Here is an 18870-nt window from a genome sequence, read left to right on the forward strand (position 1 = left end):
ATATTTGGGAAAGGGAAATAGAATATATTTGTATCAAACAATAGGAGAGCGAGGAAAGGAGGGGGAACTGTCCCTATCCCCTGTATGAATCAAGTAAACAATGTGGACTTCCCCAGACCTGTGTAGGGATTGGACTCACTGTAGTTGATTTACAGTGCCAAGGAATCCTTAGGGACCCAGGGAGCCGCAGTAGGTTTAAAGTGGGAACCGCCAACAGACCCAAAGTGGGACTAGAGGCAGTTCCTCTCTCGGGCCTCCGATCGGTTGCCTAACACTACAATTTTGTGTACCTCAATTTTGGTTGTTTGGCGCCGTCCAAACACTCCTATTTTTCCCAGCACACCTTAGCAAGTGTGTTGTGGCCATTCTACACACATGGCGTAATTTTGCCATTCACTTTTTCACACTTTTCACCTGGTCCTGACGAAAGCCCCTCATACCTTTAATTGTGGGCTGAAACATGTTGACCCAAGTCAACAACTAAGAGACTAATCACTCCACTACTTGTCGTTCGTCATCCCCCAGGCCACCACGAATAAAATTCCCATGGTCAGGATTCCCAGAGGTATTTTTAACTCACACTTCACTTCATCACACCACTACACCACACCTGCTCCGCTGTAATCAGGCATCATAGCACAACCGGGCGGCATTCGGCCACCCGGTTGGGACCCCGATGATGAAGCATGACACCAACTAGGTTGGTGTGTGAGGGGTCTTTTAAAAGAATCTAAGGATTCCTTGGCACTGTAAATCAACTACAGTGAGTCCAATCCCTAAACAGGTCTGGGGACGTCCACATTGTTTACTTAAATAGAAGATATTGCCACTATTTTGAAGCATATTATGTTGGTATGTGATATATTCTCAATTTAATCAGTGATGTCTGTGATAATTTTGCATTTTCACTTATAATTCATGCTGACCATTAACTAAGGTGTCACTTCCTTCTGAAGCTGCTGGATTGAGGACCATGTATTCTACCATACAATCAAGGAGCCTGGTTCAGCAGCCTACATCATGGGGATCTCATTACCAACAGAGCTGTAGCTGGACCTGGTGAGTGTGATTTTGCATTGCACATTTGCGTTGAACACCACAATGCAACGGTGTGAGCTGTCACATCCAGCTTTTCACAAACCAGATCACATGTGAAACTTCAGAAAGATGCAAAGAAAAATGGGTGTAACCATCGTTTTGTAGCACAATATATTATGGCAAATACTTATCATGTTGTAACCTCTGTCTTTCAGGTGCTGCGGACAATGAGCCATTTGATGGAGCTGAACCATCCATCAGTGGAGAGTGACATGCAATCCAAGCAGGAACCCAATCCACCTCCAACCATCAATGTCAACTGCCAGCACTACTCAAAAAGCAGCGAATGAGGAGGAAAAAGACGAGCTGGTGCTGGTTGTGGAAGAGGACCTGGATTACGAGGAGTGCATTGATGGCCCGCTGGCCAAAACACTGAAGCATACATCAGGTCCGGCTAGCATTGTACCTCCCACATCACCTCTGAGTATTGTCCAGTCTCAGCAGTCTGTCAACCACCTACAGGAGTCACCTACCCCACTCAACCAACACCTCCTCACAGCCTTCACATCCAAGCTAGAAGTGTTGCTTCTCCTACAAACTCCTCCCATTACAATGCATACCAGGCCTTCTCTCCAGCATCTGAGGAACCTAACGCCCCTAGTGAGGAGCAGGTATTCCCTAGGCATGAATCTCCTCCCCATAGCCCCCACTTGCCAGCCCTCCCTGTGCTGTTGGACCAGCAGGTCATATCAGAGGTCGTACCATGTGGAGGGGGCTGGCAGATGTTCATAGTGGCCAGTGAAAGGATGAATTTTTCCAACAACAGGCTGATGTGAGGCAGGACATACATGCCATAGGGCTGTTTTGTCTGACATTTCAGACTCACTACAGAGAATACAGATACAGGAAATCCCTCAGATGATGGATAGGATTAATACATCTTTCTAAGACATGTCAAGGAGGCAAAAGGACATCATATCAATCTATAGGGAAGAGAGTATAAGGAACCATGCCTTGGCTATTAATATGATGGCGGGCATGTTGAAAATGTTCCAAACTCCTCCTTCATGGTCAACACATAGAGGGGACCCAACACACCCACTTGCATGCCACCCACTCAGATGCCTCTGAAAATCCTGAAATAGAACCTCCCACATACACAGGCACCGCCCTGCACAGTCAGACCCCCCACACGGTCACATCCTCCCGCATAGTCAAGTCCCCCACCTGTACAGGCACAAGCAAAAGATTTGCTGCCACCCTCTTCCCCTGTACAGACAAAAGCAACAACTGTGCTGGCATCTACTGATCCTGTACCAGAACAAGCAACAACTGTGCTACCACCCTCTGCCCCAGTATAGACACAAGCAACAACAGTACCGTAATCCTCAGCCCCTGGGTAGGCACAAGCAACAACTGTAGAGGCAGATGCCCCACACCCACCCACACATTAGCCCCAACTCCGTAAATGCACTTACTTTCATAGTTACTCAGCACCACAATTGCGAAGTTGCAAGAGAGATCCCCTATAATCACTGTAAAATGTAAATGCTCACACTATTTGCAAATAAAAATGGATTTTTCACAAATAAATACTGAGTTGAGTGATAGTTGATGATGGTCAATTAGTTTCTGTGGTTATAGGCTATATATGTGACGATAAATGTGTGTGTGTGTAAGACATGTTGATTTGGAGGACCATCTGTGTAACAAGGTACCATGTTGAAAGCACTGCTTAACACCTACCAATGTAGACTTCCATACTTTGAAACTAGCACATATAATTAAAAACATAACACAAAGCTGGTGTTAAAGAAAAATATGTATATATTGTAGATAACATAAAGAAATAAATTAAAATAAAATACTGTTTACTGGAAAGGGAGAAAGGAAATTAAATAAAATCTTCCGGCAGATTAGGCAAGGTAACTTGAAGGGGATTAGGCAAAATAAGTAAAGTCAGGCAGCATCAGTGGAACCATTCTTTGTACAGGGGGTAAACTAAATGTCAATGTCCAAAACATTGCCCCTCGGGTGGCTTATCGTGTTGGGGCATTTCTAGGTCTATCAATAATGGTGAATCTGGGAACGTGTCAAACTCCATGGGAGTTGCGTGGGGACAGCTATGCAACATCCATGGAACGCCTACATGCGAAGAGTAATGCATCACAGCAATTTGTGCTGCATTGCATTGCTCCTAATCCTAATCAAGCCAATCAGGGCCATGCAAAGTGGCCTTGCATGGCTTCACTAATCACGTTTTGGGTTTTGGTAACGCATGTGCCACGTTTTGTAGTGCAAACACCACGCAAACACTTGATAAATAGGGCACTTGGTGCATACTCCATATTTCAATTTAAATGCAGAGCCATCCTTTCAATAACCAACATGTTCCTCATTACAAAAGTAACAATTAACCAGGTCTCATTCTCAGTAATGTTCTTCTTTCTTCTCACATTTAGCATGCTGAAGGCAAAGCAAGACACAGAGCAAGCAGGTGAAATGTGAGTGTGGAAAAACCAGATTACACTTACTCTGGCCCGAGTTCGGAGATTCCACCCCAAGTGCAGAGATTCTGCCCCAAGTCCAAAACTTCTGCCCCAAGTGCAGAAATTTTGCAGTCATAATGGGACTACTCGTTAGTCCCTTTGTGAATACCAAAAAGTCGCAAAGTTAGACTTTTGGTCTAAATGTACCTTTGTGAATTGGGCCCACAGTGTTATCCTTATAGAGATTTTGTCATGTGACACGCAGGGGCTACTGGGCCAACCATTAGGGTTGAAACATTTTACTCCTGATGTTATGGGTCCAGACTTACTATGGATCCTGAGAAACATGGGCAAAGTACCCCTTCTGCACTTTACTCTCAGTGGTAGATGCAAACGAGCAGTCTAAGGGACCCACGGGGGGATGCAGATCGGTGGAAATGACTCATAACGCAAAGAGGGCACAGCAATGTCAATAAATCAATGTGCAGTGAAATACTTATTTTTAAATTTAAAACAATAGTTTATTTCTTACTCTACACATTCAAAAAATGTTACGACATGGATAAACAACAACACATTTTCCCTAAGTCAGGGCTCTAGTGTTTCACAGGCAAATCCGTGTCCCACACGCTCTTTGTAAGGTGGTCAGGGTCATTCCCCATTTACTGATGGCCACATTCAGGAAATGATCACTAGTAAGGGTTAACTCAAGAGTCAACTCAAACTCTCAGAAAATAGTCAAAAGTGTCTTGGCATCCCAGCACTCTTAGCAGAGAGTCCCCTGGGGCCTGATAGGGCAATAACCAGTCCTACTTGCTCCAGCAGTGAGGCAGCATGCAGTGTCTCAGCGGGTGCCCCGGCAGCATGCACTCGCAGGACCCTAGTACTGTTTGGGGAGTAAGCTGCACATAGGCGGAACAGCAGCACCCACAAGAGCAGGCTGTCCTTTGAGCTTAAGCAGCTGGCTCCACCACCAATTGGTGGTGCTCCAGTGCTCCTCCTGAACAGTAAGTTCTGCACTCCCTAACTGGGGACAGGGGGGTTTGATTCTTACGATTCCAGTCAAGAACCCAGTTCCGTGGTGATGCGCCCACTGCATCCTCCTCAGTTCACTTGGGAACTTGGGTGCAATCCGTGATTCTTTTTTGTGCTCAATTGGTCACACAGCTTCACAATTCTTGGACAGTGGACCGATTCTCCACAACACCCTTGATATCTCCAGCCCCTCCTTGCATACAGGGGTGCTGCAGCACTACCAACCAAGACATAGATGCTCACCGCACAATAGTCCATACCGCACCATCCCCTCCTGGCATACGGGGTTCCCGCTAAGGTTCTGCACAGGCTTTGGCACTCGTTATCAGACAGTATCTTCCATGGTGGCCCCTCCTGGCATATAGGGTTGCTATGATGAAGCTGTACAGGCTTTCACTCTCCCCGCACGGCACACTTCTCACAGCTTTTTTCATCACGGCCCTCTCCTGGCATATAAAAGCCAAAGATTTGAATCTGCACATGGGCAAAGACCTGATTGGTTCAGAAACTGTCTTCTCACACCTTGAACCAAGAGTCCACTCAACAGGGCTCCCAACTGGACCTTGCTCCCTGCAATGTTTTTCTCTTCCTCACAAGGCACACTGGTCTTAGCCAGCAGACAGTCACTGGTGCTCCAGCCTCCAGAGCAGGTGGTCTTGGTTTCCATGGGTGATGTCCTCTCATCCTGCAGCGACACTAGCAGATCTTTGCCCCCAGTCCTTGTCACAGGCAGAAGTCTTACAGAGCTTCCCCTCCTCACACAGCCCTTCTGGCTACTTGGCAGATGACAATTATTGAAGTTTCAGCTTTCCCCTCTTATAGTACATTTCCAGACAACAAATGAGTGTCACGGCCTGGGTCTTTGAAGTTTTATATTGGGATTCCGCTTCTTTTGAAGTGCATACTTCTCCTTTCATTCTTCCTCTTGAAAATCCACCTGTCACTACAGGAGATGCTCTGAAGCTGATAGTCCCACATAACAGGCCATGGGAGTGACTAGCGTTCACACCTTGATGTCAGTCACAGTGATTTGTTTATCCTGGCCTCCAAGCCCTACTCTTTGTGTTTCCCTTATCTGCTCCATCTCCTTCCTGAGATGTGTCATGGCCCTTCCTTGTGATTTCTCAATGAATTAAATATCACTCTTTAAAGTTTACAGGCAGAGTCTCTCTCTCTCCCTTCTCAAGTGTGTCCCTCCCAGCTCACAGAAATGCTGTAATACACAAATCTGTCTGCTGGAATTCATCTACCTCTTTATCTCTTCATCAGGCCGGACTGAGCTTCCCAAAATAGAACAAAGGGTCCTCCATGTAATGTACCATTACAGGCATACTTGCACTCAGTATATGAACACAGCTCACATACTGTCCAGTACTTTTACCTCCATGCATTGTGCTACCTCAGGCACACATACATTCAGCACACACATTCACCCTGTGTTGAATGCGCAGTACTGAGTTTTCAGTATTGTGCCAAGGTGTGGCATGCCACTTGCAAGAACACACATTGCCATAACACATTTTCACCATGTGTACTCTACACAATAATATGCCCTTCATGTATTGTACTTCTTCCAGGTACACATATGCCCAGTACATGTACTCCCCATGCAAACACTCCACAGCACTACATCCCTCATGCAATGTACTCCTTGCAGGTATACATACATCCAGTACATGCACTTACCATGCATGCACTGCATAACATTGCTTTATCCCCGTACTGCACTCTTCCCAGGCACCCATACAACCAGTGCAGAGTCAACACTTTATAGTTAGGACCCCTACAATAGTCATGGCGAACAATTCGACATAAGAAAAAAAACACAACGACTCTTTGGCTTCTACCCTGTCCCTCTCCCCACAGACATCAAAACGTACCCCTGTTAAAAAAACATTCCCGCCTATTTGCATACCGGTTTGGGATCACTCACCGCCATTGCGGCGGCAATTGTGTATCTCCTGGGCGAGTTCACCAATTTTCACTTCAGTCTTCAGGTTTGTCTCCGTCCTCAGTGCCTCTCCCCATTTCTCCTCCTTCTTCATTTGGCAAATTTCCCGTGCTCCCTGTTGTGGCGTCTCCAGTCTCTACCAGTTCTGTCCCTACACTCCAGCTTCCCCTCTTCCGGGGATGATGACATTCTTTACTATGTCCTGTGGGGTTCCTGATTGGGCTTTCGGTGATTTTCTTCCTGTATGGCTGCTACATTCTCCTCTTGTGGTTTAATGTATCACTCACCCAAGAGGAATCTCAAGTATTTTACAGATCTGGCAGCTAAATTGCTTTTGGCTGGGGTTATGGTCAGACCACCGTCCCTTAAGGCCTGACTTACTTTTCTTAAGATGGGTCAGGTGTTGTTCCCTGGAATCACGTTGGATCACTATATCATTTATATAGGTCGCTGAAAAGGATTCATAGGGCTTGAGGATCATATTCATAAGCCTTTGAAAGTTGGATGTTGCTCCATGTAAACCAAAAGGGAGCTTAGTAAATTGGTATAGCCCTACGGGCATGGAATTTATTTTTTTCTTATAGGTGCACTTGCCAGTATTAGACAAGTATAATGTGCTAATGTATTGGGCTTTTCCTAGCATTTCAATCATTTCACTCACTTGGGGGAGTAGCTACGTATCAAACTGTGCTATTTTAGTGACTCCTCTAAAATCAATACAAAACCTGATAGAGCCAACTGGTTTGAGGACTATTGCAATGGGTGAACTTCATTCACTATTGGATGGCTCAGTGTCCCCCATTTCTAACATCTGCTGTATTTTGTTTACAATGGCTTCCCACCGGGACTCAGGAATACGGAAAGGGTGCAATTGTACCTTTTTTCCGGGAGCGTATGTATTGCATGTTTGATCAAGGAGGTCTTTCTTGGAGTTAAGGAAAATGCATTATGAAAGGGCCATAAATATTTAGTCAACTCTTGTTGTTGAATAGGCAAGCCAGAGTCTATACTTTGTTAATATATGGGGCTAGGATTGTCAGTCTTCTCTAGTAATGCAGGTTTAGCCCCATTCCCATTTTTTAAAGAGGTTGATATGATAGATTTGTGAAATCCTTCTATTTTTAGCATCAAGCTCAAGGCGATATGCTACTGGGGTCACTTTCTCAAGGACTTTAAAAGGACCCTGCCATTGTCTTAACAATTTATGGTCAGAAGTGGGTTTCATCAATAAAACTAAGTTGCCTATTTCCAGGGTACGTTCTCGGGTTTTCCTATCGTACTCTTTTCTGGGCCTCTTGAGACTGTTCTAGATGGGTTTTAACTATGCTATGTATTTGATGCAAGTGGGACTTCTAGTTATTTGCATATTCTGGGAGCAGTCTAGCTCCGTCAGATTCTTCTTCCCATTCCTCTTTTATCATATCCAGTAAGGTATGGGGCTGTCTCCCATATAGATGCTCAAAAGGGAACACCCTGTGCTCTTTTGTTGCTTGCAACGGATGACAAATAGGGCTAAGAGTAATATCTCTTTCCATTTCCGGGTTTCCAACTCTAGCAATTTCTTTGGAGTGGCCTTAAGGGTAGCGTTGTATCTTTCTACCAATCCATCTGTTTGTGAATGTAAAGCTGCAGTATGAATTTATTTTATGTTCAACTGTTGGCAGACCTGTTTCATAAACTGGGAGACAAAGGGTGTTCCATGATCAGATATGATTTTCTTAGGAAAATGTGATGTCTTCGCATAGATGACCCGGAGACAACTTGAGGTAAGATATACACTTTATTAAGCACCTTCACCGACGGGGACACATTAACTGTCACTGTCCTCTTCCAGGTTCTAACACGTCATCACTGCCTCTGAGGTCATAACATTCCATGAGAGAGGCAGGATAACATAGATAAGCGACATGCTACACTTCTCCCTCCCCATACAAATATTTTAATATTTTTAAACAATCACAAAAAAGAAGAATATACCACTTTGAGATGTAATTGATGAACTAGAAGAGACCTAAGAATAATTGCTCAACATAGAGTACTTTTAGAACAAAATAGTTAAATATATATATTAAAAATGAGAAAGAATGATAAAACAAGTTAAAAAACGAGTGCAATTCATTTTACAAAATCTCTAAGATATGTTGTTGGTCTTTTAATGACTCTATTGCTCTTCCATTGCATCACTTGAACACCATTGTTATTTTTTAGAGTTCCATTGATGGGCAAATCTTTTGCCACTTGATCACTTTTGTGGTTGATAACAGGAAATTCTTTAGGACCAGGAACAACTACCCATCTGCTTTTGTTACAGATGCGCCCATCATGTGTTTTACAGCATTTTTAAAGCATTTCACCACTTCTAACCTCCTGGTGACCTTTGAACAATCCGCACACCCTTTTGGCGCTTTTACCTATACAAATCCCCCACTCTAACAGACATGCTCTTCACTCTTTTTGACACGTCAAATGTTTCTTTCATCTTCTTTTTTGCAGCTATCTCTTTGTTTCTCCACTCGCCCATCGTGTTGTCCACACACACTTTTGACCAAGGCATCCAACCAGGATTTACCCTGGTTGAAGTTGCCCTTCCTTGAACAATTCTAATAGGGATTTACCAGTCGTTGTGTGTGGTGACATACGATACCCAGATAACCTTTTGGATAACTCATCCTTCCAGTCTAAATTATTGACTCTTGCCAATTGAATGCCTTCTTTAAGTGTCTTGATCACTCTCTCAATAGCACGATTGGTCTCAGGATGATACAAAGCAGAGGTGTTGTGTACAATCCCGCAACCTTTCAAAAGTTTTCCATCTCTCATAAACAAAACTGTACACCATTGTCCGTTAAAATGTAACATGGAAAACTTTCATGTCTGAAACGGTTTTGCAAAAATGTTATCACAGTAGAGGAAACAATGTCATAGGCACACACAAAAAGGACAATTGATGGACAGAATGCAGAACAATGCCATACATTCACCCCAGTACAGAGATCTGGGCCTAAATCCATCGTTTTTTTGCTCACCGTGCCATTCCAGTTTGAACACAGCTATATGCAAATCAGTCTTTACCCTGCGCCCAATGGGAACAGTCAAGCCAGAGCTGCCAGGCCAGGTCCTCCCTGGACTGGAACCAAGCATCATAGGACCGGTTTCTGGGTTTCACCCCTCATCAGCCAGGATACCTTGACTCCAGTGGCATGGAGAGCATGGGACCCACCTCTGGGCATACCCGTCACTCTTGGGGTGACAAATGCAAAAAGGACAATCGATGGACAGAATGCAGAACAATGTCATACATTCACCCCCGTACAGAGATCTGGGCCTAAATCCATCGTTTTTTTGCTCACCATGCCAATCCAGTTTGAACCCATCCATATGCAAATCAGTCTTGACCCTGCACCCAGTGGAAACCGTCCCGCCCGAACTGCCAGGCCAGGTCCTCCCTTGACTGGAACCAAGTATCCAATGACCGGTTTTGGGGTTTCACCCCTCATCAGCCAGGATAGCTTGAATACAGTGGCATGGAGAGCACGGGACCCACGTCTGGGCATGCCTGTCCCACTCTGGGTGACAAATGCAAAAAGAACAATGGACGGACAGAATGTAGAACAATGTCATACATTCAACCCAGTACGAGACGCCTCCACCCTGTTGAAATACATCTTTAAAGTCAGTAGGTGCACGAATTTACGGGACATCGCTTCTGTCAGCCTTCATATTTCCAGCGGGAGTTAGCTGTTGTGTTCTTGTCTTGCGGTGGTGAGTTTAAGCCTTTTTCCACTCTTCACAAGGTTTCTTACGCCAACCCAACCCCAGGAGTCCTTATTGCCAACGTCACAGCGTGTCCTCTCCCTGAACTGTGTGCTCCTGCACCATTACAGCCTCCTATGCTAACTGTTGGGGCACCGTTTGGTTGCTTTACAGTCTGACTCTCGCTGTCTAGGGAAGTTATTTGTGGTAGTTTGTTTAGCATCCTTGTGCCTGCAGCCTCTCAGAACCTGATCTTGAAAGCGCCTGGGACTTTGTGCAATCTCCTGTCCCCTCTCTGCAACATTTTGCTTTCATTCAGGTTCTCTCAGGAACACGCTGCCGGCCCTCTCCTCTCATTTCCCCTGCGCACCTGGAGTTACCCGTTGTGGTGCAAAGTGGTGGGTATCTCTCCGTGTTCCATCCGCAGTGGGGTTGTGGAGTTATTGTGGTCACGATCCAGCGGACGCTCCAGTTCTCTATTGAGTGTCAGCAAGGGGGCATTGATCATCAGTTTTCTCAGCCGGGAGTGGCTTCACAGAGGTGCCTTCTTAGCAGAGAGGATTGTTCTTATGCCCTCATTTCAGCAGGCATTTTCCCTGAAGCTGCAGTGCACTTTGACCTTGCTTTTCTTCCGAAGTCGGTTGATTGAGGGTGGAGCACGGATTCAGATCAGCTGACAGGTTGGAGATCCCGGTGAACCTTTATGTCTCCTCGTGTGCCGCCTCCGTCAGTTTCCATTACCCAGCTCAAGCTTCTGTCAGGCTCTCATTCTGATGTTAAACGACACATCCTCATTTGCATTGGCGTTTTCCCCTCATTGCATCTTCGACGAAGGAGCTATCATGCGTCATCACCTCAGCGCGTCCAGGAGGCACTTCGAAGATTCTCCTCAGCAGGATTGGAAATTTCCCTCATCCAAGCTCTGGTGTCACTCTCCTCATCTGTGCGCATCAATAAACTTCCCTTACTCGTTTTCTTCCGGATCCCTGTGACAGGAAACCTTTCATAGGGGAGTGATTGACTTCCAATTGCAGTGTTATAGAAAGAGGACTTTGTCTTTCAGTTCATCACTCTTAATATTAATTAGCTTTTTCTCAACGTGTTGTATCTCTAGTGTTATATTACTGTGACAGAGTGCAATTTTTCTGGTTAATCTGTTTTTCCCACGGGTACAGTGTTTGTTTTGGTTGATTTTCATAACACTAGGTCTGTTTCTAGTAGCTTTGGGAATATTTGGTACTATCCTCATTAGGCTATTCCCCTCTCAATATGGCTGCAGCAAGCATGAATCAACCACCACCATTTCTGATCAATTTAGGCGAGCCAGACATACCATGGCGTAGGTGGCTTGGGATTTTGAAATCATATCTGATAGATATAGGAGGCAAGATCTGGCAATTTTTCATGAAATATATTTGTGTTTCTAGTGATACTTCTACAAATGAACAGTAATTCTTCCTCACTGTAAGCATTTAATCTATCTAATCCCACATTTCCAGCTATCAAATTTTATCAAAAATATTCTAAATGGTTTTTGATTCCATTTTTTAAGAAAATCCCCACAATTAATTATAAGGCAGCCAACATAAAAATCCTTGAGCTGGAAGAGGAAGACTTAATTTTTTTGTGTGGGATCTTTTTTTAAGGCGGCAGTTTGCGCGTACGCCTCAATGAGTACTTACTGATGGCTGTTTCTATTGAGTGCACTGATCTGTAATCTACAATCACGGTTAAAACATCTGGATTGTTGTGTTAAATTGTTAAATTATCACACCTGTTGAGGTAATATTTATGTATACTTTATAATTCTATCTTTGGAACTGTTTTATGAAGTAGGACTGTCATTTATTTGATTGCACCTTTATAGTCCAATGTATTGCATGCTGCCATTTTGATCGGTATTTACAGGTCCCTAGGGTTTTCTCTATCTTTTTATGATATTGGTGCTTCTTTTTATCTTAAATGTATTTTTATAGTCTAATGTATTTCTTTGCTGTTATTTGACCTGTACTTTTATGGATATATGTATAACCGAATAAAGATTCAATTGATTGATTGATAATATCAGACAAGATGGACACAATACGTGAATTTTCTCGATGCTGATAAAAAGTATATCTTGAAGCATGGCAGGAACAAATAACAGTGAATGTGCTGCACTTTTCACCACCAATGGCGTCAAACAAATAACAAACATATCAAGGAGAGCCCTGGCCGCTGATTGATGACCAAAGTTCTTGCCTGTCACTGATATGCTGATGTAATTGCAGAATGTTCTGCAGTTTACTAGAAGAAGGCAATAGGACTTATCATATGTTATCATATAGTATGGATCATTACAAACCCTACTAAATCTGTGAGGTACATCTACTATAAATCATATAACTCGATTTAATTAAAAATAATACCGTGACATTAAAAACTGTGTAAGGACATTGATTTTGTCACAATAGTGCCAACCATACAATTCTTTTATCTAAGCTGTGCATGTTGTAAAACACCTACAGTGTTTCATCTCATCTTCTTTACATTTATTTAAAGCAATTTCATCATCACTGTTATTAAATTAGTGCACTCATTAATTGAGTTTACTTTTCGGTGTTTACTAAACATATATTATAGCGCATTTACAAGTCTCAGTTTAAGCACTGCTCTTCTAATTATGTGAAGATATCTGCAATTAAGATAGATTGCGCTTCTGATGGCCCAGGGCTGAATTTCAGAAAAAAATATTTATTTCCTCCAGTAAGTACGACTTTGCTAAATGTGATTCAAATGACCCGGCACCGCAGCAGAGAACTAATCTCTCAGGAAGAAGGATTGCACGTATTTTCAATACACATGATGAGGCAGAATTCATCATTTCGAACTACTTTTATCTTCTCAAACAGAGCTATAACTCCATCATCGGTGTGACTGATTCTATTGAACTTTGACCCTCTACGTAGCCATGCACAGCGCCGGAACCGAAACTGCAATGTAGATAATCGTTTTCATAATGTGGTACATCAACACTTCCTAGGCGCTGCAGCCTGCGGTTATTTTTGACTGTTTAAGTGTATTCGCTCGATGGTTGCTCGTGTCAAGCTGAGCAGCTATTCTTAGCGCCTTTGTGAAGAGTCACCTGAGAAATGATTAATGATGGTCTGTGCTAACCACTATCAGCATGGGCGCAGCTTCTGACGGAAACGTTTCCCTTTCACGTATCAACGTGTTTAATGAGCAAACGGGAGTTTTTGGATGGCGATAGATTTCTCCTTGTGGTTAAAGCAACCGGATTGGGCTCGGAAGGTCACACACTCGATAAAGGATCCAACAAAAATAAAATTCTGAGCAATTGTAAACAAGGGGCATTTTATCAAGCACGGCGTTAAAACATGGGCTTCTATGGGAATTCTCAAGGGCATATTATCAAGCCCATTATCGCCATTTTAGCGGCAGTTTTCTGCAGCTAAAGCGGCGATAATTTTAACGCCGTTTCTTCATAATATGCCCCAAAGTCTCTTACCAGTGGTTTAGGAAGGGTGCCACAGGCTGAAGTGCAGGCAAGGAAAGTGGGTAGACCAAGCCACTGGTTTGATGGCTAAGTACAGCCTACCTACTCCGCATTCAGTGGGACTCTTAGAGCCAGGGCTGGCTTTAACACTGGTGGCGCCCTGTGCGACAATGTTTGTTGGCACCCCACCAATAACCACTTCTGCCACGGAATCCCTCACTAGCACACTTTAACAGCGCCCCTTGGGCATATTAACAATGCGGCGATAAAACATTATCGCCGCTTTTGTGGCCATATTCGGCCTAAATGCGGCGATAATTTCATCGCCTTATCAGCAAAGACACGCTATCGCGTGTTTTGCTGATTTTGCTCCCGTTTCCAGCACGCCTAACTTCTCATTGCTAATGAGATGCAAAGTAGGCGTGTCTGTGGAAACAACATGGGTAAGTATCGCGAAGGCAGCTTTGCGATATTTACAATGCGGAGAAGCGATTATTTTAATCGCGCTAAGTATGCCTTAACGCAGGAATTTAACGTCTGTTAAATTCCTGACTAAGGCATACCTAACATGGGAGGTGGATTCATGTGATACGACCACAGGGTTGTACCATCAAGCATATCGCCGTTTTACATGGAACATCGCTGAAAAACCAGCAATGTTCCATGGAAAAGGGTGCTATCGCTGGAATATACATCGCCTTGGCGCTAAGCGTTGTTAATACAACGCTAGCCTGGCGAAATATTCCAGCGATAGAAAAAAATGCGGTATACAAGGTCAGCGATAATTATCGCTGCCTGTTGCAAATATGCCCCCTAATGTCTTCATAACCACGGTCTCTCAGATTCATTTAGTTTTATTGCACCACGCATACCAGTGAAAGGTGTCAGAGCACTTTACATCACACGCACATTGCACAGAGACAATCATATGTGTGTAAAATCAGTGTATAGGAAATGTGACATCAGACAGGACTAAAAGGTGTAGTATACGAGTGGCATGTCTTTGAAACTGGTTGGCAATATAGTTAAAGAGTCCTTATTCTGGAAAAACACACATCCAGAACTTAACACTTAACATCATTGTTAGGGGTTCTCTTTAATAATAAGAATTGTTTTCTACCCAAATGAACCCTTTTGGCAAGATTAGGATAATGAAAGACTGAAAAAAACATATAGCTCTAACATATGCCTTGCAGTTTGCTTGCAGTTCTTTGATGACAGTTAGGGGCCGATTCCGATTCCGGCCGCAAAACTAACCTTGACCGAATACCGACCGACACAGACCAGCAGCGCCGTACGACCCATGCAGTACGATGCAACTCGTGTGAATTACAACCGACACGTACGGAATACAAGCCGTATGACCGAGCCGTAGGGAAAATAGTGATCTGGCTGGAAAACCGACGCGATTATCACCGACCGACACAAACCCAGAATGGACCCGACCAACCCGTACCCGTGATGTACGATTCGCGCAGTACAATGCAATGCGTGTAAAACCAGACCGACTCGCACGGAGACCAAGCCGCACGACCGACACGCACAGACAACCCGGCACACAAGCAATAGAGACCGCCACGACCGACGCGTACCAAACACAGAAGATAGGCAGCGTGAACGAGGCAGAGAAGCCCACACGAGACAACAGCAGCGTCCGTTTCCGTCACATGAACGTCTCCTTCATGCCTACAAAACTGAATGAAATAATTACAAAAAAAGGACCAAACAAGCAATGACAAAGCCAATAATTACCAAAGAAAAATACATGGGACAAAGACACACCCACAACTCCAACTATATAAAGGACTACAATCACTACCATCATCCCTTGCAAACAGGAGACACAGCCGGCAGCAAACAGCAGTACACAGCAACCACAGACACACTCACAACTCCCCCATCACACAACTCACACACCATCAGCACCTTATACAAAAACACACACACATACACTCAGCAAAGCCAACACCAAACCACCCTCACTTGCACCCTCACAATAACCATGCCCCCAAAGAAGAATCCAAAGTTCACAAATAGTGAGTTAGAAGTGCTGGTAGACGAGATCATCAGAGTAGAGCCACATTTGTTTGGTACATTGGTCCAAAGGACCCCCATCTCACAGAAAACAAAGATGTGGGCGAGAATTGTGGACAAGGTGAACGCCCAAGGAGCAGCAAGGCGCACAAAGGACTATATCCAGAAAAGGTGGTATGACGTGCACAGGAGGGTCAAGATACTCATCGAAAAAGATCACGCCCTGAGTCAGTGCACCGGCGGTGGCCCTCCTGCCAAACCAGTCTACTTCAGGACCTGGGAGGAGAAGGTGCAGGACATCCTACCACCAGAGAGCGTCCATGGCCTAACAGACATCCCAGAGCCTGGTGGGTACACAAACAACATACCCAAGATTGTGTGGCAAGGGGACAGTGAAACCATGCACCGCAAGCAAAGCTACATTAACCAATAGATAATCAGCCCAAGATGTGTATGCCAGTCAGACAAACACAATACCTGCCATCTCATAGTGACTGGGAACTGTGTCATGACATGCCCCAACCTACAAACAAATAGAGCAAGCCAATGGCACAAAGCCAAATAGACCCTGCCAGACACTTTGCCACCACAAACACACCACCTCACAGTGCAGCTGACTGTCAGGAAGGAATAGTGGGGGTGCAGGTGAAGTGAGTGTATCCAAAAGCATGATGGGGCCTGTAGTCACAGATAATCCTCCCACTCCTGATTGGCCCATCAAGACCTCTCTGAAACATGCCCACATCAAAGGGAGTGGAAAATGACTGACAAGATGGCTGACACTGGGTCCTGCTGTGGGGGGCACAAGGCCCTACTCGGGGTTGTGTGCAAATCAGAAGCAGGACACCACTGACTGACATCCTGAAAGACAACTTGCACGCCCTACAATGGAAGCACGTTTCATGATGGGAAGGAGGACTGACAGCCCTGACCATACTTACCAGCATGGGGAGACACCCCCCCAACACAAACTCCACACAACTCACCGGGTACAATGCATTGACACACACCTCATTGAAATATCAGCAAAAGATACCCCGTACTGGGTGCAGCTGTGTGAAGCACAGGGGCTCACTTTGGACTTGTAGCCAAACAAACATCAGGATTTCACGGTCAGCCATCTTGCCACTACTGTCACACCCCCTCACAGGGAAGCAGAGTCAAGAGGGAGGAAGTATGTGCATGCTGGGAAGGGGGGTGTAGCCAAGAGTATGATGGGACTCGCAGTCACAGACAATCTACACCCACCCACATGGCCCAGAAAGATCAAACTGAACCATTCTCGCCTCACAGGGAGCGGGAAGGGACTGACAAGATGTCTGACACTGGGCTCTGTTGTGGGGAGCACAAGGCTATGCTGGGAAATGTCCAACAACAATATCAAACTTTGTCCGTGACAAGCTGGGAAAAAGCAGTGTACAGGCAGGCATCTGTTCGAAAAGTAGAAAAAGTCATGTTTGTGAACCATCGATGCATGTAGAAACATAACTCACATTGTGTGTCAAACACAGGTGGTGCTGGGCACCCAGCACCAAATGATGAGGATACCCAGTCCCAGACTCTGGCGGACACTGAGCTCTCTGGTGTGACTCTCTCACTGTCCTCTTCGGATGACGATGACCAACCTGACCCTTCCGGTGTGAGCACCAGCAGCATCAACATCTGCACCCTCTGTACCCACGCCTCCAGCATATGGACTCTGACAGGGCACCCCCGCCAACACGGACAGACCAAGGTCAATCAACAACCACAGCACAGGGACACAGGACCCCCTGGAAGCTACAGTAAACACCACCAGCAACACCACCCAAGGGGTCACAGTGTCACCTGTGCGTCCCGCCGCTGGTCCTGCCCGTGTGGATAGGGGTGTTGGGTGGGGTGGGAGGCAGAGGGCGCGCCTTGCAGAGGGGTCTGGACTGCATGATGACCCCCACCTGGCACGCATCTTAGAGGATTTGGCCAGGTAGTGGGGATCCTCAAGGACATATAACACGAGCAGGTCGCCCTCCATGCCCGCATGGAGGCCAAGTGGGATGCCATTACTGCGGTGCATCGGGACATACTCCAATGCCTCTGCCAGATCAACACCAACCTGTCCACACCTCCCCGTGTGGCCACAACATCTGTCGCAACACCATCTGCCAGCACCACAGGGAGGGAGGAGGACTCTGGCGGAGAGTCCCCTGCACCGCAGAGGCCTGCACCTAAGGATCCCCCCCTGGAAGAAGAGGGGTTGTTCGAAGAAGGACATGTGAGAGGCAGATGTCCCTTCACATCCCCCAGGGCCTCTAAACCTGTTCTGGACAATGTTTTTTGTGCGCATCCGTTCACCCTGCCCAATCGCACACAACTCGCCCACATGACATGGAGGGTTCATGTTGAGCCAATGTAGCAGATGACTGTGGACTTTACTCTGGACATTTCATCTACCAGCACTTCCAACTCCAATGTGAACTTTGGATTCCCAAACCAATGTACAGTACCCACCATCCTGTGCACTTCCCACACACAGGTTTGTAAATAAACTCACCATTACACCTTACTTGCCTCTGTTGTGATTCCAAATTGTAATGTTCAGGGAGATGTCGATCTGCTACATAACACAGTGCATGCCAAATACTGCAGCAATGTGACCAAAGTAAGGTGAGTCATGGTGATGTGACAAATGTGAGGGAGACACATGACTATGGCAACACAAAACATACTCACCATGGCCATGTTACTCATCACACACAATGATGTTGACCTGAAACACATTGGCATGCACAGACACAACACCAACACCAGTCAGTGGTAAAAAGTCCACAGGTGAGGTAAGCAGATGTCACTCAGATTTGGGAAGACAGACAACGCACATAACAAAGCGTAGCACAGGTTCATTACACATCAGCAACACGTTTATTCCACAATAGTTGCACAGTAATTCTACGTAACAGTGGACACGCTCTCAATGTGTTGGAGAATGGGAGTCCAGGGATGTGTGGTACATCAGTTGATGGGAAATGTCAACTTCCACACTGGTGTTTGCTTCTGGGTGTTGGGGGTCAGTGTTGACCACACAACAGGCAAAGTAC

Source organism: Triturus cristatus, chromosome 5_2 (genome assembly GCF_964204655.1).
Source record: "Triturus cristatus chromosome 5_2, aTriCri1.1, whole genome shotgun sequence".
Taxonomy (NCBI): Eukaryota; Metazoa; Chordata; class Amphibia; order Caudata; family Salamandridae; genus Triturus; species Triturus cristatus.